Source organism: Marmota flaviventris, chromosome 3 (genome assembly GCF_047511675.1).
Source record: "Marmota flaviventris isolate mMarFla1 chromosome 3, mMarFla1.hap1, whole genome shotgun sequence".
NCBI lineage: Eukaryota > Metazoa > Chordata > Mammalia > Rodentia > Sciuridae > Marmota > Marmota flaviventris.
This window is the reverse complement of record NC_092500.1, coordinates 83,773,818-83,796,127: the sequence shown is the minus strand read 5'-3', so window position 1 is coordinate 83,796,127 and position 22,310 is coordinate 83,773,818. Positions and strand designations below refer to the sequence as shown.

Here is a 22,310-nt window from a genome sequence, read left to right as displayed (position 1 = left end):
AGATACAGAGAGACAAATGTTGAGAGCCACAGCCGAAGGGGCCCCAGCAAACTTCCAGCTGCCAGCTGATGATTGGCTCACAGCGGCCCCAGCAACTTCTAGCTGCCAACTGATTGGCTCCTCTGCAGTGATGCTCATTGGGCTGTTTCCCCGCCCTTTCAGACCATGGAGCTGCTCATTGGGGGACTTTTTTTGGCTCTGCCCACTCGACCCAGCCAATCGGCCTCAAGAGCAGGAGGAGTGGGGGAGGTGGAGAGGCTTGTGGGAAGCTGGTCATGGCAGTTGGGCTCTGAAGGTTTTTCCTGAGGAGCTGTTTTGTTTGGCGTGTGTGGTTCTAAAAATAAAGTTAGTTTCTTTTGACAAGTGGCTCCTGAATTGTGCCCAGCCAGACTGCGGCAGACAAATATTGCATGTTTCCTTCTTCTCAGGTGGAAAAAAACAAAAAGTCAACCTGAAGTTAGAATAGTGATTACTAGTGACTGGGAAGGATGCTAGGGCAGTGGGTGGAGCTGGACTGTAAGAAGGGTGGTGGGATTTGATCAATATACACTGTGAGAATATACAGATATATCATACTGAAACCAGTAATATGTACAATTGATATTAATTAAAATAAAGCTTTGTTGTCTTTCCCAATCTCCATTTTCATCTATTTCAGACTTTTCTTGTGCTCTTCAAACTTTCTGTAATCACTTGACCTTTCAAAAATGACCTCACACATCATTTAACCTTGTTCACCATGAATATAAAGCAGATACAAATTGCTGTTATCTGAACTATACATTGTAACTGAGAACGTTGAGTAAAAGAGAAAATCACCAAAAAGTGGAATGTGTGTAACTTAAACATTTTAACTTCAAACATAAATGTGCAACCATTTGTTAATCTTCGGAGCTAGGGCCAAGAAGTTTTTTGAGAGTTTCCATAAATTCACATTCTGAAAAAAATATATACATGATTTTTCTTCCTGATGTCCAATTTGGACTTAAGGGAAAAAACATGAGTGCAAAATCCTATGCAATATTTTGTTTTGGGTTCTTTTACTCCAAAATTTTACGATGGTTTTGCCCATACCTACTTTGACCAGAAAAAAGAAATAGCAACTCACTTTTTAAAAGATTCTCAAAGTTTGGCTTTCATGAAAACAATTTCATTTTAAACTCTTAATCCTTCAACTTACATTATTAGGTACAACTGGCATGTGCAAACAGGTCACAAAGGAAAGATGTCTTTGGGGGAGAGAATGAATTTACAGAGCTTCTGCCATGATTTGATTTCCTTCCATGGAATTGACCAGTTCACCACAGTACTATCTCCTCCCACCTCCTCTTGTCAATGCAGTAGAGGGCTCCTCTGATCTAAATACCCCTCACCCAGGCTCTGCATCTGATCTCCCTATACCACTTCAGACACTCAAGCCTGCCCACAGAAAATAACTCTGCTTTGAGGAAATTAAAAATGGCTTATTTTAAGCCAACAGAATGACCACAGCCCAAGAACACAAACTCAAGCTAACAATATGAGCTCCGGAAGGATGTGGTTCCCCAAGGTCATGGTTGTCCTGTGAAGAGGTTACATAAACTTTTTTTTTTTAATTATTTTTCAGTTCTAGATGAACACAATACCTTTATTTATTTATTTTTACATGGTGCTGAGGATCAAACCCAGTGCCTCATATGTGCTAGGCAAGCCCTCTACCACTGAGCTACAACCCCAGCCCCTCACATAAGCTTTTATTGTCCCAAAATTAGGCAGGATCATCAAGTGAACCACAAAAAGGTGGAAAAAAGACAGGCGAGTGGTGCAGTGGCTTGGGAGGCGGAGGCAGGAGGATCGGGAGTTCAAAACCTCAGCAATTTAGCGAGGTGCTAAGCAAATCAGAGACCCTGTCTCTAAATAAAATACAAAATAGGGCTGGGGATGTGGCTCATTGGTTGAGTGCCCCTGAGTTCATTCCCTGGTACTGGGGGGAAAAAAAAGGTGGAGAAATCTTCCACAAGATTCTTTTTTTTCAGTGGGCAGGGGATACCAGTGATTGAACCCAGGGGCACTGAACCACTGAGCCAATCCCCAGCCCTTTTTATATTTTTTATTTTGAGACAAGTTCTCACTAAGTTGCTTAGGGCCTTGCTAAGTTTCTGAGGCTGGCTTTCAACTTGCCACATCCCCAGCCCTATTTTGTATTTTATTAGAGACAGGGTCTCACTGAGCTGCTTAGCACCTCACTAAATTGTTGAGGCTGAGGTTTTGAACTCCCAATCCTCCTGCCTCCGCCTCCCAAGCCACTGGGAATACAGGCGTTCACCACTTCGCCTGGCTTTTCTCCCCCTTTTTGTAGTTCACTAATTTGGAGACAATAGAAGCTTATGTGAGGGGCTGGGGTTGTACCTCAGTGATAGAGGACTTGCCTCGCACATATGAGGCACTGGGTTTGATCCTCAGCACCATGTAAAAATAAATAAATAAATCCTCTTGCTGAACCCCTGGGATTATAGGCATGTACCATTGTGCCTGGCTCAGTCATTGCTTTCAATGAAGCAGGTGACTTTCCTACAGGATTTGGGTGCTGTCTCCTTCTGTCAAGCTTAGCATATGTTTATCCAGTGTTACAAAAATGCTAGGTCACACAGAGTCTACTGATGCATGGTTGTCAAACGAGCCTAAAACAGCCCAATACAATTTAGTCTTCTTAATCTACAACATGTCATCTTTCCAGAAGCCTCAATGCTCCAATCAGTGAAATTCAAACTTCCTGAAGCTCCCAAATATAAATATAGCCTCTTTGGGGAGGCTTCAATTCTTGAGCCCCTCTCCCTCTTGTGTCTTCAACATCCCCCTCCTTGTATCGCTGTCCCTTAGGCACTTAAACCTACTCTATTTACTTTAATTTAAAAACAATCATCTGCTGGGCTAAGTAGTGCACACCTGTAATCCCAGTGATTCTGGAGGCTGAGGAAGGAGGATCATAAGTTGGAAGCCAGCTTGAGCAGTTTAATGAGCCCCTGTCTGAAAATAAATAAAGAGGAATGGGGATGTAGCCCACAGGTAGAGCTCCCTGGGTTCAATACCCAGGACTGACGAAACAAAACTGATCATCTGTGGGTCCCACATCTTCCTCTTTATAATTGGGTTTGTGTAAACTTGCCCATGCTTCCAAGCTTCCTGCTTTCACATCCTCTCCTCAGATTCACTTCCTGTCTCACACTCCTCCATGGAAATGCTTCTCTTTAAGGTCACCAATAACCTCTAGCATTTATTCCTTTTGAACATTTGTCACTGCAGGCCACCTTCTCCCTTTTTGGAATCTTCCTCCCTCAGTTTCTGAGATACCTGGATACTGGTTTTTCTTCAACCCTCTGGCCATTCAAGAGTTGGAATTCCTTCAGGCTTCATCCTAGGCTGCCTTCCTGCACTTTCTGTGACCTCACTCTACTACAGCTTTGCTACCACCAAGTTACCGATGATTCTCAAGTATGATTCCATCCAGATCTCTCTCCTTAGTTCCAGAACTATATATCCAACATTTTCTATGTTACAGAAACACCTCAACCTCAACTTTTTCCTTTCTTTCCAAACTGTCTCCTCTTATTTTCCTGAAGGGTACCAGGATTTGCCCAACTTTCTAAACCAGGAACCCAGAGGATATCACTTATTCATTCATTCCTTCCTTTCTCTCTCTTTCTCTCTCTCTCTCTCTCTCTCTCTCTCTCTCTCTCTCTCCCCCTCTCTCTCTCCCCACCCCCTCTCTCTTTCTCCATCTGATCAACCACATTGTCCGTTCAAGAAACATGAATCTATTTATGTCAATTTTTTACAGGTTAGAGTTGCCAGTTCAGCAAAGAAAAAGAATACCCAGTTCAAGTTGAATTCCAGATGCACAATGAATACATTTTTTTGTATAAGTATATTCTATGCACTATTTGGAATATATTATACTGAAACGTTACTGTTATCTGAAATTTAGCTGGGAATTCTATATTTTATCTGACAGCCCTATTATGCTTTTGAATTTCAATTACTCATATCACTGTCTTGGTTTAATATACTAAAATAAATAAAAGTCACAATTCCAAAAGTGATAACAAGCTACCTTAACTCTATTTGTTAGAGCTGCTCCTCAGATCCATGTGTTCCCAGATAAGAATACAGACTATTTTAAAAGTTAACTCCACAGGGAGTTAACCACAAGGTCACTTTACTGTCCCAGAACAGCTATCTCAGCTCAGGCTGCTGCAACAAAATACCATGGACTGGATGACTTAAACAACAGAACTTAGCTGGGTACAGTGGTACAGATCTGTAATCCCAACTACTCGGGAGAATTGAAAGTTCAAGGCCAGCCCAACCACATGGCAAGACCCAATCTCACAAAACAATAGTAATTAATTTTCTCACTGTTCTGGAGGCTGGGAATCCAAGATCAAGGTGCTAACACGGTCTGCTTCTGGCTTGTAGATGTCTAGCTACCACATGTGTCTTCATGTGGGGAAGAACCCACTCTCTCATGTCTCTCCTTATAAGAACATTATTCCCATCATGAGTGACCCACCCTCATGACCTCATCTGAGCCTAATTATCTCCCAAAAGGCCCATTCCAAATACAATCAAAGTAGGGGAATTATGGCTTCAATGTATGAATTTGGCCAGCATAAGGGTGACAGGAAGATGACGATTCAATCCAATGTCATTTATTAACTCCTATTCTGAAACTGCCCCATGACTAACCAGTATCCTAACTGCCTCACTTGGAAACACTGCTGGGACCCATCAAGGAGATATTGTCCCTTGATCAGTGAGCTCAGTGAAACTTGAGGTGAGGTCTGTGACAGAATCATCATCTCTGTTTCCTAATTAATAAAGTAGCTTCTTTCCTTTTCCTCATTCTAACGCAATGGTTCTCAAACAAAAGTTGCCTCTGAGTCACCTGCGGGCTTATTAAACCTCAGACTGCAGCGCCCACTCCCAGAGTTCCTAATTCAGTAAGTTGGGGATGGGACCTGGGAATTTGCATGTCTAACAATTTCTCAGGTGATGCTGATGTTGCTGGTGCAGGGAGGAGACTTTGAAAACCACTGCCTTAGAGATCTTCTTCTAATTGCCTGGTGTAGGAGCTAAGTATCCTCACTTCTTAAAGTTCTCCAGGTGATTCCAGCATGCAGCATGCACTGTTCCAATGCAGTTCCACTCTCTAGTGAGTGTGTTTTTGGAAGTGCAAATCTGATAAAGAAACTTATCATCGGAAAACATTAGTATCTCAGGGTTAGAAACATCTCCTTATCCAGTCCTACCAGGTCTGGATCATGCACCTCTGAAGTGCTCTTCAATCTCACTTCCAGGGCCATCTCTGGCTCCTTCACCACTCCAGGCTCTATAATGCAGGCTCATTGGATCAAGCTGTTCCTGAAATGGATCTTGTTATTTGTCTATCTGGATTTTTACACATTTGGCCTCTTTACTGGGAAAGTTCTTATCAACTCACCTCTTCACCTGACTATGCCTTACCTTCCCTAATAGCCTTACTTCTAAAAAGTGTGACACATGGACCTGGAAGCCTTTTAGCACTGCAAAATTACCCCAGACCTAGCGAATCAGAATCTACTTTTTAGCAAGATCCCAAGGTGATTCATATTTACACTAACATTCGAGAAACACTGTTTTCAAACTCCCATAGATATTCGTTCTCTGGATGATGCTTCCAAGCCCCAAAGACTCAGCCAGATGCCTCTCCTATGAGCTGTCATGGTATTCTTCCCTAACACTTAATACACTGCATCAGATCAGCTCCTTTTGTACTGTGGGGCAGTAACTGAACGTTTATTCATCCTTGCATTCTCCACTGTAGCACAGTACCGGGCACCCAGCAGAAGTTCAATAAATAGTTGTTAATTAAATGAATGGAAACAAGTAGAGAAAAATCAGCTTTTAAGTTAGAGAAAACTGGACATAAATTTCAAATGGCTACTTTATTAGCTGTAAGGACTTTGTAATTTACCAACCTCTCAGAACTTGTTACTAAGTTGAGAATAGCATCTTACAGGGTGTTGTCAGGACTGGTGATATAATAAATATAAACTCAGAACACAAGGCCAGCTGGAACAAAGTTCCACAGTAACTATGAGAGTTACTTCCCTTTAGTTCTCCCAAGTAGCAAGTATTTACTAAGTTCAGTAGAATACTACTTAGGTTTTTTTGTTTTGTTTTGTTTTTATGTTGTTTGTTTGTTTGTTTGGTACTGGGGTTTAAACCCAAAGGCACTTAACCACTGAGCCACATCCCCAGTCTGTTTTATATTTTATTTAGAGACAGCTCTTGCTGAGTTGCTTAGGGCCTCATTAAGTTGCTGAGGCTGGCTTAGAACTCACAATCCTCCTGCCTCAGCCTCCTGAGCTGCTGAAATTACAGGCGTGTGTCACTGCACCTATCACTACTTGTTAACATAGAAAGAGTGTCCAGATTCAAATTCAGTGCCATGTTTCTTCCTGTTTCCCTCCTATTTCATACAAGGAAAAACAAATTTTAAAAAGTGAGAATTAACCTGGAATCAATGCTTTCCTCTGCTTTGTGTCAAAATAACAATATTCAAACCTGAGCCATCAGAAATTGTCCTTTAGGGATCCATGTTTGCAAGGTGACCCCGTCAGGCTCTGAACCCCTGGGACTGAACATTTTAAATTATCGCCTAGATAGAGGTGAAATTTGAGAAAGCTCTGCTATTTTTTTGATCATTCACCTTGAGTTCACTCTAACATCCTCCACCTTTATTCTCCAACCACATGATTCTAAATCCTTTAATCTCACACTTCCACACTTCATATAATAGTTGACCAAATAATTACAAAAGTGAGATGGTCAACACCAGAATCAAAAGAGTGAAGGACAGAGGGGCTTTGGAAATAGAAAAAGAGAAGGCATGCGGAGGGAAACTCTCAGTCCACTGCTGACTTCACAGTACTTGGCTAAAGTTGAGGACTAGGGCTATTCCAGGTCTCAGCCACCCTCGGGGCTTTTTATAGGTCAGAAAATTGTGTCACTTGACCTGAAGTTACATTCTCAAGTGTTGTACTAACCGAAGGCTTTCATTATAATTCACATTCCATGATCAGAAGCAGGAGATGATGTTAGATAAACCACAAAGGTCATAAAATATGTTCCTTTGAACTGCTATAATCAAACCAAATAATTTGCTTTAGTCTTTGCATAAACATTTGGATAAATAAACCTTTCATGTTTTCAAACATTTTATATCTTTATCTATCTAAATGACAGAGTAATTCATTACCCACTGCATACTTTTAATTAAAGGATAGAAACAAGTTGACTAACTTTCTCTTTTTTTTTTTTTTTTTTTGCATCAGGGATTAAATCTAGGTGAGCTTAACCACTAAGCCACATCCCCAGCCCTTTTTTATATTTTATTTAGAGACAGGATCTCGATGAGATGTTTAGGGCCTCACTTAGTTGCTGAGGTTGGCTTTGAACTTGTGATCCTCCTGCCTCCTGATCTGCTGGGATTACAGTCATGCACCACTGCACGGGGGCAAGCTTTCTCAATTATAAAGAATTTCTCTGCAAACAGTAAGTTATTAAAATTAGTTGTGAATAATACAGCAAACTGCTTATGGAGGGTTAAAAAGACTGACGGAGTAATGAGGCTCCTCTCCCTGTTTCCTTCTTGGAAAATCTTTCTGCAGAGAGAAAATTTAGCTTAAAATCCATTGTGCCTTGGATTGAGTTAAATGTACCACACTTGAGGATTTATACTAAATGAGGTCTTCTCTGGTCCCTTGAAGTGGGGAAAATGTTAAAATACCTGATATCAATTCAATGAGCAACACACCAGCAACACAAATGTCTCACTTCTCTCTTTATACATTACAATTCCATGGCTTTGGGTGGGTATTTCTATTGGTCCTATAGTAGAACTATAGCTTCTTCTAAAGCTAATCTTCCCCCCTTCAGAGAGCCTAGAGAAGAGGATGAACCCATTTCTTGGGCTTCAGTGCCTGGCTAGCTGTATCTAACATCTCTAGCCAAGACACTCCTACAGAGCAGTTGGTTCCCTGCCTCTGCTGCCCACTCCTTATCTTTCTCACGTCTGACTTTCTCTTCATCTGCCAATTTTAGTTCATGACCCCTACTCCAACCAGAATAGCCTCCTCTCAAGCCAATCTTATCAAATGCTATGAGGAATAAATTCTGTGGATCACATGCAGGAACACAGGGTTCATCCAGGGCTCGGTTCTGTTCCTCTCAGGAGCAAAGTCTGTGGAGGTCACTTCCCTGGCTGCCTCAGCCTGCCTATTCTGTCCTGACGTTCATACCTGGTCAACATACTCTATTCAAGGCTATGGAGTCTCCATTCCTGGTTCAGGCCTGCTTATCCCTCCTTTGCATATGAGGCAAGCACCTTATTTCTCCAGCATCCCTTCCTCCAGCCCACCCCTGCAGACTGCACTGGGCTGTCTGACCAGCACCACTTGACCTAACCTCCTTCTGATGCCCAGTTTTCACTTAGCCACTTATGAACTTTCACTAACAAACTTTATCAACTAGCTGAGGCTTTTTCTTACCTAGTATATTAGGGTTCTTTAGAACAACAGAACAAATAGGATACATATGTGTGTGTGTGTGTGTGTGTATATATGTATATATACATATATATGGATTTATTGCAGTCTATTGAACCATCCCATTTAGGGCAAATTTCCCTCCTCAGTCTGAAGTCCCCTGTCTCTGGAAGCATTCTCAAAGACACACCCAGAAATGTTCTTTGCCAATTTCCTAGGCGTCTCTCAACCCAAACAACTTGACAATCAAGATTAACCATCACATCTAGTTTGTTAGCATCCAAAGCTATTAAGTCTAGACTGTTACTTCAATGCAAATAGTATGACGAATATGCATGCAAATTAACATCAATCTGAATCCCCAGGGACTCTTGGGAATCTATACTTCAGAAGTGTTAAATTAGCATGAGCAAGAGTTCTAACAGAGAGAACAGCTCTGCAAGTCTTTAAATCAGGAATTGAAAATTTCTTAATTATCTGGAGGGTGTTAGAAATAATGTTCACTGGTGAAATACTGTCCCTATAGTTATTTAGAAACTGCATTTCAAGAAAATAAACCTATCATATAAATAAAATTATAAAAATTATGGGTATTAAGGTAAAATGAGCTAAATCTTTTTAGGTAGTGATTTCTTGGCCCTTTTGTTTTGCTAGCTCTATACAAGTGAATACTGCAAAAGTGTTTCTGTAAATGAGATTATCCTCATAGGGAAAGAATAAGTCTTTGGGGCTGGGGCTGTAGTTCAGAGGTAGAGTGCTTGCATAGCATGTGTGAAGTACCAGGTTCCATCCTTAGCACCACATAAAAACAAACAAATGAAATAAAAGAATGCTGTTCATCCACAACTACAAATAATAATAATAATAATTCCTTGGGGGAAGTGCAAGAGAAAATTTAGAATCTTCATGAGACATTGATCTATTCCAATGCATTCCATATTTTGACAAACCTTATAAATTGCCAAGCCAAGGCTGTCCTTTACCTTTCTCAAGTAAATAACAGAAAGATACAAATACATTTGTCATTTATTTTATCTCTAAAGATCATTACTGATCAGTTGCCATATGTAGTCCTTCCAAAATTTCAGATTACAGTCAATTCTCATTACTCATGGTCATTGTGTTCTATTGAGTCACTGTGAACACTGAATTAGCAAATATTGAACTGCCTCTCCCAGGGGAAATACAGTTAGGTCCCATGAGCCTCTGCTCATATTTTTATCAATTGATAAGTATATGACCTTGTTTCATGGGCGTTCCTGCTTAAATCCATCATATTTAAGATATGCTGTTGATTTGTTGATGTGAATTTATGACCAACATCCCTGTAACATATGCCTGAATGAAATTTATGTCACACATGTATTTTCTCTATAAGGCACATCACAGCCTTCTTGTGCTTAGGGACACTACCAGCGCTTCAGTGCTATGCTTGAAGGCCCTTTTAATCAGAGAAATTACCAACAAAAGCACAAACTGCAAAATAAAACACAACACGCGGTAAAGTGTCATGGAAAGGACATTTTATGGCAGAAAAGCTGAGAGAAGAAGGCAGAGTGTCACCCTGCTCAACCTCAGCTAGGAAGATCAGTGTCAGGTGATTCAATGAATTACCATGAATTCTGCACATATCCATGAATTAGGTCGAAAGCACCAAGAGCCTTTATTTTGGGGAGTTACAAATAAATTTTACAGATTAGGTAAATTAATAAATACAAGATTTACGACTAATGAGGATCATGAGGAATAATGAGAAATGTAGATATTCTTGATTTCCGGACACCCTTTCCCAAGTCCCCTCATTCTTTGTCTCCTCTTCTAGAATCCTTCTGAACGTGTCTCCCTGAGGCAGAGTCCATAACAGGAGTCTTTCTTTCCTTATTGTTACAGTCACCTAATATGTGTCCCCCTCTTCAGGAAATATTTGTGAGGTAGTGGGAATTGGGTACAATAAAGTAATCACATTTAGGTCATAGCTGATCTGCTGCATTTTTCTTCTTCAGTGCTGGGGATTGAGCACAGGGCTTTGCACATAAAATACAAATGATCTACCACTGAGCTACACCCCAGCTCCAGTCATAATGAATCTGATACCTGTTCCAGGGATAGTCATAATTTTGAAAGAATCTACTGACTTTAACAGAAGGATTGCAGAGTGGTAGGGAGGGTACTAAAGGAAATGAGGGAAAGAAAGCACATTTCTGACATCACATCATATAAGAAACCGTCTAGTCTGGTAATTAAAGCTTTCTTTCTGAGCCCACATTGTAAAATTGGTTCCATTGAAACCTATGGTTCTGGAGTTCTGTTTGAAGCTGACAATCTTGGAGCGTTAGTGCTCACATCTCACCCCATCCTGGGTCTCTCTCCCAGAGCATTTCAAGCTGTCATCTCAGTTTCCAAGGAGAGGCATGCCTGTAGGTGAAATCCATCAGATCATATAAAATTCCTGGTCTCAGGAGTGTGTGCTCCAGAAATTGGCTGATGGGAAGGTGTGACCCAAAACAGCCTTCCCTTCCTAGTGTGGTCAAGATTCTTCAGTTTAGCTTAGGTATTCTGTCTATTGTTCCAAGGCTTATCATTACAAAAAGACAATTTTAAACAGAACCTGCCAAGATAAAAGCTATGACCCCATCCTGTGCTGGGGAATATAAGTGTTATTTCAAGGGTGTTGTACACAGCTCTGAAAATCTATACCTTGGATTAAATCCCAGATGGAAAATGGAACATTCCCTTATATATAATCCCTGGAAAACAATCACATATGCTCAGATATGAAAGAGCAGAAAGGCTGACTCTGGCAATTCCCCTTGCTACAGAATTTCAAAAATGCCTGTGGCCTCACCAAAATGAACTGTCTGAACGAAAGTGAGTAGGAAGAGTGAGGAGAAACTGAATGTTGGCTGGTTCTGTGGCCTCTCCCCTTTCCCTCTTTCCCTACACATGTTTTTGCTGGGCTTCCCTCAGCCTTCTTGTCTTACTCTTTGGCACCCATCCTGTGGAGCTGAATTCAGGCAAGTGTGGCAAATGTCACATGAATCGAGAAAAAGGGTTGGCTCTTGCTAGTTAATTAACTTTATTTTAGCTTGCTCTAAAAACAACATTTGTTCTCCCTAATTACAAAAGTTGTCAATCATTGCAAGGATTGCTGATTATTCCTAGAGACACATTTGCTGGATCTAAAAATATGATAGACTGTGGGGCTTTTAGTATTTAATTCCAAACAGTTTTTCAAAAGTTAATGCAATTTGCAATTCTGCCAAGATTAGCTTTTTGACTGACTTTACCATTAAAATGTGTGTGCCACAGAGTAGGTTTTTTGCTCAGTTTCTCTTAACCTACTTTCATATGGGTTGTTTTATCCCAGCTGAACCCAAACCCAGAGTTGCCCCAAAGGCAGTGGCAGGGAGTTAAAGCAGGAGAAAGCCCCAGCCTTTTGGAAACAGGACTGGTTGGTCTTCCGTAGAAACACTCATGAAATGCCAAGGTGATCCGTCCAGAGCATTTATGAGGGGAATTTAGAGAATGCGATAGTGTACCCTCACTAAGGTCAAATACAAGGGAGCTTCACGGCTGAGCTACCTCTTCAGGAGAGAACTTCCTGCTTCCAGGAGTGTGGTTGGTTGACATGGCTCTGTCCTTGTTCCCTGCAGTTTCCACCTCAGCTTTTGCCTGAAGGTCACCTGATACCCAAGGCAGCATTGGCCAGCCACTGAGCAAGTCAGGGGTACAGGGGTCTGGGCATTTCTGCCCAACATAGGATTCCTTTAACTGGCATTCTTTCCTCTGAAGCTTCCTGTTGACTGGCAAAGATTTTGTCACTGTTCTTCATGATTCAATAGCTCCTGACACCCAACCCAGGTTCCTTGCTTTTGATTCTGGCAGGTGTTAACTTCCCAATAAACCTCTTTGTATTCCTAACTCTGTCTCCTGGTCTGTCCCTGGAGAACCTGAGACAAATTACAGCATTTCTTATCTATCTGTCTGCCTGTCTATCTACCTATCATCTATCCATCTACCTAAATTTGTATTTTATTACATACCAGCCATAAGTAAAATATTTCTTCCACTAAAAATTAGTATTAGGATAATCAATCAAAAGGGGGAAGGACCTCATCCTCAGAGATGAGATTCAGGAACAAAGAAGAGAACACATGAAAACTGTGCAGGGTGCCAGGCAGATTTGGGTCAGAATTAATGCCAAGAAGGATCTAAGTCTCAGAAAAGAAAAAAAGAAAAAGAAAAAAAAATACACCAGTATTCAAAGCACAGAAGCAGATGAGCTTCTGTGAGATAAGAAATAGCATAACATGTCGAGAACAAAAATTGTAATAGTATTAACTTTTAAGGTGTGGTCATTTAACCAGCTGTACATCCACTCAATTTTCATTATTTCTACCACTGTTTCTCATATTGATCACAAAGTCATGAAAGACCTTTTCAAATGCCTTTTTGAAATTTAGACCTGAGCTGTCAGTTAAGTTTCCCTAAAAGAGTAGCAAAGTAACTATCATTCAAAATGAAACGAATGTCACAGGGTTTGTCTGGGAAAACCCATGTCAGTGCCCAGGAATCACTGTTTCATTTCTAACAGCTCAGAAAACATGTCTTCCTTTATAAAACCTTGCCTGAAACTGATGTGCTTCTACAGCACAACTTGGGTCATATCATGGCCTTGCACAGAAACTTCCCTGCTCCCCATCTCTGGCACACTTGTCTTCCTGCTTTCCTTCCTTTCTTTCCTAATTTCTGAAATCTGGACTGTACAGAAAATCATAAAAATTTCCATCACTCTAAAATTGCCACTTTTAGTGTTTGGGTGAACATCCTTCAAGTTATTGCTCTATGTAAAGAAAAAATATAGATATGGATATGAATATATACTTATGTAAATGTTATCTTTCACTGTTGCCTTCACTTCTGTTTAAGTGATTAAGGCATTAGTTAATTTCCAAATTAATAAAATACAATGAAATTTGTTAGAAAAAAAACTCTCTCCCTTAATCAAATTCTATGTAAGTTTGAACATCTTACTTTAGTATTTAAGACAGTTCCCCTCCTCTGGAAAAAGTTCTTTCATATTCTTTATTTACCTGAACAAATTTTTTAATTTTTTTAATTGTTTATGGACCTTTATTTTACTTATTTACATGCAGTGCTGAGAATCAAACCCAGTGCCTCACACATGCTAGGCAAGCGCTCTACCACTGAGCCATAATCTCAACCCCTACCTGAACAATTTTTGATTCAGGTCCCAACTACCATGTGAAACTCTTAAAAAGCATTAGAAAAGCTACTCTACCCCTATGTAGGGATCGATCCTTCCAGTAATTCTCCCTCTACAATCCTGTAGGACAGACATATACCCCTCACTGCATTCAACCCACACCAACTGTTGTTATTTATGTCTTTCTACACAGAAGATAAAGACTGTCTTGGGAATGCTTTCAGACACTACCTTACTTAACACAGTGTCCTAGATCAAATAAGCAACTGCTCAATATTTGATAATAGAGATGAGGATGCTATTGCCACCACATAAGGAACTTCACATTGATGTTTTATTCCTAAATATCTCTATTATTCAGCTTTTCATTTCTGTGACCAAGATACCTGACATGAACCACTTAAAGGAAGCAAAGTTTATTTTGGGCTCATGGTTTCAGAGGTTCATGATTGGCTGATTCCATTGCTGTGGGCCCAAGGTAAAGCAGAACATCATGGCAACAGGGCATGATGGAGGAAAGTTGCTTAGGTCATGGCTGTGGGAAGCAGCGAGGGAGAGAGGAGATAGGAACAAGTAGTCAGTGACCTACTTCCTCTGGCCACACTCCACCTACCTACAGTTACCACCCAGTAATCTATTCAAATGATTAATCCATCAAATAGTAACAACTTTCATTATCTATCATTTCACCTCTGAGCATTTCTGCATTGTCTCATACGTGAGCTTTTCAGAGGGCACCCCATCTCCAACCATAACAATATCTGTGACAATGTAGGCACTAAGTTGCCCTCATCTTTCTCCTTCAAGGTGCTAACAGTTTCTTTAACTCCAATTCTGACATCACTCTTGGTTAGAGACTTGTCTAAGGGGAAGTTTCTTTAATATCATAGAACATCACAGTTTCCCTTCCTCCCTGACTCCCTTTCCTCTTGGTTTGAACTCAATTTCCTTAAATAGAGTGACTTCATCATTTTACTAAAAGGCTAGAAGCCAGGGGCTTCCCAGATGTAAAATGATTAATGCTGTCCTCTCTTGGTGGTCAAGATCCTCACTACCTGCGGGTCCATAGAGTCTGTTCCTCCAGACTCTTACCTCTCTTCTCCTCAGTGCCTACCACGGTCCAGGTGCTTTATGCACAATTAATCCACTTCATGCTCACAATAAACCTGCAAGGTAGATATGATTCCCCCATTTTGTGTATGAGAAAAGGGAATCTGAGAGACATTAAGTAATATGCAGTTATTGCTCTGTCCTGTCACAGTTGCTTAAGAGGCACATTCAAACCAGATTAGCCTACCTAACTACTGGCTTTGCGCCAATATTTGAGAGAAAATTAAAATATCACAAATCCCTCTAAGAAAAGGTACTCGTTCAAAGGTTCAGATTCCTGTGAGACTAATAATGTATTTATTCCTTCCTAAACTTAATTCCTGAAATCTCTGGGCTCTCAGGGGAGCCTTTTGCTAACATACTCGAGAGTTAGGGTTTTCACAGGACTCTGGTGTCTTTTTTTGCTAGTAAGTATAACCATCTCAGGACAGGCTGGGCTGGCAGTGGCTTGGTGCAGGGCAGGTAGGACAAGCTGGGACTAGTAAGGACCTCCTGCTGGGACAGGACCGATGTTATGGAGTTAGACCTGGGAGGAAGTTTATTTCTGTTGCACTGAGAGGTGATGAGACTGGGCAAGATGAGGAAGTTCAGAAAGTGGTTAAGGTTGCAAAATCCAATTACTCTAGTAGGGATGCTCCATGGCTGTGGCTCCCCCTGTTTATGAGTGCTTCCTGTGTGTCTGGAACTTCACTTATGTCATCTATTATCTTACAAAGGCATTTCTCAAAGTATGAGCCTAGAAACATAGCACCTAAAAGGCTCTGGGATCAAATAAGTGTGAGAAACAAAACATACTATTTCCAACTAGCCAAAGAGTTTAGATTATTAAAATCTCTAGAAATACAAAAACAAAGTAAACAGAAGGAAAAAATAGAACTTGTGATCAAGAATACTGCTATAGGGGGCTGGGGCTGTAGTTCAGTGGTAGAGCACTTGCCTTGCAGGTGTGAGGCACTGGGTTCCATCCTTAGCACCACATAAAAATAAATAAATAAATAAAGATATTTGTGTTCATCTACAACTAAATATATACATATATATATATATATATATATATATATATATATATATATATGTATTGTGTCCAACTACAACTAAAAAATAAATATTTTTTTAAAAAAAAATACTGCTATAGGGCTGGGGTTGTGGCTCAGTGGTAGAGCGCTTGCCTAGCATATGTGAGGCACTGGGTTCAATTCTCAGCACCACATATAAATGAAACAAATAAAATAAAGGTCCATCAACAACTAAAAAATTTTAAAAAAATTTTTTTAAAGAATGCTGCTATAGTTCGAATTTGGTTTGTCCTCACCAAACTCATGTTGAAGCTTAATTCCTTGGTGCAGCAGGATAGAAACTTTTAGAGGTGAGTGAGTTGTTAGGAGGGACTAATGCCTTTCAGGGGGACTGTGCAGAGCTTAGTAAATGGATTAGTTCTAGAGAGACCAAGTTATTATAAAGGAGGGAATCCCAAGTGCTTAGCCCCTCTGCTTTTCTACCATGAACTGAGCAGCATGTGGCCCTCACCAGAAGCTAAGAAGATGCCAGGACCATGCTGTTGTACCTCCAGAACTGTGAGTTAAATAAACCTCTTTTCCTTATAAACTACCCAGTCTCAGGTGTGTTGTTATAGCAACACAAAATAAACTAAGGCACATATGATAAGAAGTTAAAATATGAATACGTGGGGCTGGGATTGTGGCTCAGTGGTAGGGCACTCGCCTAGCATGCACAGGGCCCTGTGTTTGATCCTCAGCACCACATAAAAATAAATGAATGGAATAAAGGTATTGTGTCCAACTACAACTAAAAAAATAAATATTTAAAAAAAAAAAATAAAATATGAATACGTAATAAGCAACAGAGATGGCAAACTTGAGAAATTTTGTTAAATGCTAGATAAAAGATAGGACAGTTGTATAAGTACACAGAGGGAAGGGGAATTTTTTTGTCTGTTTGTTTTGGCAGTACTAGGGATTGAACCCAGGGGCTCTTTACCACTGAGCTGTAGCTCCAGTCCTTTTATGTTTGTTTTTTTTGTTTTTGGGGATAGGGTTTCAATAAATTGTCCAGGCTGGCCTTGAACTTGCAAATCCTCTTGCCTCGACCTTTTGAGTGGCTGGGATTAAAAGTATGCACCACTGCACCTGGCTTGCTTTTTTTTAAGAAAGGAAACAGGAACAGGCTTGCATATATAGGCAGAGCTTGAAGATATAAAAAGTATATTGCTGGGCTGGGGCTGTAACTCTGCGGTAGAATGCACATTTAGCGTGTGCAAAGCCATCCCCAGTACTGCAAAAAGAGAAAGAAAGTATGTCTGTTTCCTCAAATAAATTGTAAATTTCCAGTGGCGTGCTGAAAGAGGCATTCAAAAAGATTTTCTGAAATTGCAAAATGAAGGGAACACAGTCCTTAAGAATAAACAAGAGTCTGAGGGAAGGGAGGGAGCCTTAAGAAAAAGGGTGGGTCAGGACTTTCCCTGAGAGAGAAGGGATGGGAAACAGAGAAAACACAGGGATGTTATGAATGGAGAAGAGGCTTCAAAGGAATTGTTTGGCAGTGGAGAGAAGAGTCACATCAGCTGGCCTTGATCAGGCAGCGAGGTCACTGCTTGCAGAGGGAGCTGGCAGCAACCAGGAGCCAGGCAGAGTGGGAAGGAAGCAGCAAGACAGAAACCAGCTGCTGGGCCCATGTGTTTTGGAGTCAACAGAGATGCAGCAAAGCATTACCGTTACCGAGTAGCAGTGGAAAACCAGAGTGAACAGTGGTGGTATACAGTGGTGCCAATATACATGGTCCTTAATGCCAGGGTTAACTGGGTTTGGATTTGAATCCCAAATCCCTTCTTTTTTTTTTAAAAAAGTGAGAATTAAATTAGGTAATGTATGTAAAACAAAAGATTGCCTGGCATGTTAGGAAGCATGCAATAAGAATTCACTATTATGATGATGGTGGAACGAATCTGAAGAATTTTGTGATTTCTCTTAAAGAAACATGAGGTCACCTGAAACCATCAAAGACAGGAGCAGAGTCATGAAAGGAAGTGAAGATCCAAGGCTGAAGACTGGCCCAGCAGGCTGTTGGAGGGCAGAGGCTAATGGAGTCTGGCATCCTAACTAGACGGAGAGTATAGTCAATCCATTAGAAGAAAGATGAGACACTGAACTGAACTTTCAGCTGAGAAAATGCTCAGAGTGATGATGAGACCTAAAATGTTGCCATAATCAATCATAAACATCCTGGCTACTCTACATGCATTCATTCCATTTCTTGAACAGCTTTTTTTTTTTTTTAGCACATATATACAGGCCACTCTTCTGGGTCTACTTAATGGGTTCATTGAGAGGATTAAGGCAATTATGTAAGGAAAGCATTTAGGGCAGAATTGGAGAAAATTGGTCAAAAAAACCCACAAACATCCCTCTCCCTGTGAACCCTAAGTTTAAATGGGAGCACTAGCAATTGTCCAGCTCTGCCCTGACCTCCTTCCTTACATAATTGCCTTAATCCTCTCAGTGAATCATTAAGTAGATACTAGCCAATCCTTTTTACAGATGAAGAAGTTATATTTGGCCCCAAATCAAATAGCAAAACTATGTAATCCTAAAATTCATGCTTGTAAGAACCATTCTATATTTTATCTCCATGTTGCTGGATAATTTTGGTAGGTAAAGAGGAAAATCTGAAGTGCTTAGGATTTGTAAGGTCAGTATTTTAGGCTCTTCCTTTGGGTGCTCATTTTCCAAAGAATGGGAAAATGAGAACCAGTGAGAAATGTGAACTTAGCACTGAAGTCTTGGAACAAGGTGAAAGAGTGAAGGAAGTATGGACTTCAAATGAAGGAGGCCAAAATGGCAAAACCTATAGGGTAGAAGCAGCCATGTTTTGCAAGATCAACTGCTTGCTCATTCCTGCCTGTAGGTAAAGAGTGGGGGAGGTCACATCCTCCATCATAGAAGATCTTTGAGCCTCTGTAGAAAGCTGGATTCTCTGAAAGAGAATCAGATGATGAGGCTAGAGATGAGAGGGGCAGGTATGGCAGAAAAGGCTGGGGTTGGAAGAGCACCCAGGTTGCCATGTCAGAGGTCAGTAGCTGGGTGAGCAGAGGACAGGGTGGGAGAAGTTGGCAAGTGAAGCGAGGAAGCCCGGAGGCAGGCTGGTGTTGCAAGTTAGAAGAAAGGCAGGAGAGAGCCCAGCTGCCGGAATCTCCTGAGAGGGGGTTGAAGGGTTCATGTGCCGAGTTCCAATTGGAATGTCAGAGAGGGAAGGTCCAACTGCAAACTTACCTGCCTATGTGTGTACCACTCTTCAATGGCCTCCTCTTTCCCTTTGATGCTGGGGAAAGGAGGCTTTGCCATCACCAAATCTTTCCAGGGAAACTTGACTGCTGCTAGTCTACCTCATTGAATTCAGAGACATTACTGATTACCAAATTGGGAAGAAAGAAGATATCACCAGGTATAGAGACTTTTCCCCAACTGTACCAGCTCATTTTGACCTGGCCAGGAGCCTAGGCTGACATCAAATCCCTGATGCTTTGATGCTTGCCTAGCATGTGTGAGACCCTGAGTTCAATCCCCAGTACCAAAACCAAACAAACAAATAAACAAAACAAAACCATGCTTGGTAAATTTCTGAGATCCCGAATAACCAGCTAGCAGGGACAGAAGAGGGTAATTTGAGTTATCAAGCCTAGAGAAAATTCCCTCAAATTATAAGTTAGAGATTTCATTAACTGTCTTTCTATAGTTTATTCATTCCTAAAATGTATGAATGCTTCTCCAAATTTTTTAAAAAGCTTTTATGGACCTGGGCACAGTGGTACAAACCTGTTATTTCATCTACTTGAGAGGCTGAGGCAGGAAGATTACCAGTTCAAGGCCAGCCTAGGCAATTTAACGATCTATTTCAAAATAAAAAATATAAAAGGTCTGGGGAGGTAGCCCAGGATAAAGCACCCCCCTAAGTTCAATCCCCTGTACTGGAAAAAAAAAAGTTTTTATGGGGCATGAATGAAGGAGGAAAGATTCACTCTGGTGTACCAAACAGTCCTATAGAATAAATGAAGAAAGTGGGTAGGGAAGGAAGAAGATGAGCCCTTCCAGACTTTCCTATGTGTATGGATCATCAGGGATCTTGTTAAGATGCAGGTGTTGATTCAATGATCCTGGTATAGAACCAGAGATTCTGCCTGTCCAGCAAGCTCCCAGGCCATGCTGATACTGATGCTCTGCAGACCACACTTTGATTAGTCAGGACTTTCTCTATATAACTAGCCAAAAGTTATGACTGCATTCAGAAGATGAGTTGTTTTAGTGGTAAGAAAGCTGTTAATGAGTCTATGAGAACAGATTGTCCATCAGGGTTGGGTAATACAGTAGGATGATTGCAGAACTTAGAATCAGAATTGGCAAGTTTAAATGCTGCTTCTACCATTTGGTAACAATAAAACTTTCAATAAGTCATGGTTGTCTCTGAGAGACAGCTTCTTCATCTAAAATGATAGATAAAAATATCGCCTTATTAATAGACCATGAGATGGTGTGAGGATTACACGAAACAATTTGGTAAAAGTGCTTTATTAACTGAAAGTGCTGCATATGATACTGCTTATGTAGCAGTTATTATTACTGCGCTATTTGAAGTTAAAGAAACCTTCCTAATTTCTCCATTTCCACTACTTTCATTTTGATTGATAGGTAGGTAATTTTGGTGTTTGCTGTCTACCTGATACTGTGTTAAACACAGTAAGAGAAAGATACTTGGCTTACTCCTCACAGCTTCAATAACATTGACAGTAGTATTGTCAGCCCCATCTTACAGATGAGGAAGGAGGACCAGAGGAATAGAATTATGTCTGGATGCTGAGGGTTGATACTAGGATATGAACTCAGCCTGACTTTCCAAAATCCAACTTTCATTCACTGTATTCAACTGATTAATCGTAGTAAACACCCAACACCATAGAAGAAGGTGATAGTGTAGAACTGGAGTTGGCAAATTATTTCTGTCAAGCACAAGACAGTAAATATTTGGGCCTCTGTATGCCAAATGGCCTCTGTTGCAACCCTCTAACTCTGTCACTGCAGTGCAAGTGCAGTCATAAACAACATGTCCAGGAATGAGTATGATCCTGTTTCAGTAAAATTATTTACAGAAACAGGTGGCAGGCTGGATGTGGCCTGCAGGCCATGTTTTGCTTTGCCTACTCCAGAAAATTCTGAGTTGTGCAATATAATAGTCACTAGATACATGTGGTTACAAAATTAATTCCTCAGTTGCATTAGCCACATTTCAAGAGCTCAGTAGAAATACGTGGCTAGTGGCTATTGTATTGAACACCCTGGAGGACAGTTCTATTATCACAGAAAGTGCTATTGGAGAGTCCTGGTCTGTATCATTTTTGGAGGTAGTCCTAGGGGAAATCCCTTACAAGTAGCTCTGAGGACATGGAAGATGAGTTCTGGCTTTGCTGTGTAACCATCCAAATAAATTATCTCCCAGAGCCTTAGTTAATGTGTACATAAAATGAGGATCATACCTTCCTGGTGGTGGTGGTTTAGGAAGGGAGTGAGAAAATATGTGGAGAGCACTGTGATGTCTTGGGGCGGGGGGGGGTGGGGGTGGGGGGGTGGGGGGGGGTGGGGGGGGGTGCGGAGACATGAGCCATCAGGATTCTATTGTTATTGAAATGTGAGATAGAATTTGTGGGGTGTCCAAATAGAGATCTAGGTTTTTACATCACTCCGGAGGAAGCCCTTAAGATTTCAGAGAGTTGATGAAATAAGGAAATTTTATTTTTTGTAGAGTATTCTATTTTTGTGTGTGTGTGTGTGTGTGGTGCTGGGGATTGAATCCAGGGCCTTATGCATGCGAGGCAAGCACTCTACCAACTGAGCTATATCCCCAGCCCTAGTATTCTAATTTTTGAACAAATTATGGTGGCACAGTATATTGGTTAAACCTTTTAGATAGCAATCTGTTTTCCTAAATCCTTAAAAACCTGTACTTTGTACAATGTGAGGCAGCAATTCCACTTCTAAGCAAGTATCCTAAGTTTATAGTTTGTAGCCTATAAACATATATATAGATTTTAAAGTTTTTTTGTTTTTGTGTTTTTTTGTAACAGGGATTGAACTCAGGGATGCTTAACCACGAAGCCAGATCCTCAGGCCTTTTTTATATTTTATTTAAAGACAGGGTCTTGCTGAGTTGCTTAGGGCCTCGCTAAGTTGCTGAGGCTGATTTTGAACTTGTGATCTTCCTGCTTCAGACTCCAGAGCCACTGGGACTACAGGAGTACATCATTGCACCCGCCTCATTACTATATTATTTATATTATAAACAATAAGAAAAGATCTGGTTGTTAATAGTGGGAAAAGAATAAAACAAATGTCAAATTTAGA

General features: G+C 40.7%; 1 protein-coding gene across 1 annotated transcript in view; it reads left to right on the top strand.

Moving 5' to 3' along the window:
• The window catches only part of Bmal2 (basic helix-loop-helix ARNT like 2), a 117,861-nt gene that overhangs the window by 94,867 nt on the left and 684 nt on the right, over positions 1 to 22,310 (top strand). The window lies entirely within an intron of this gene.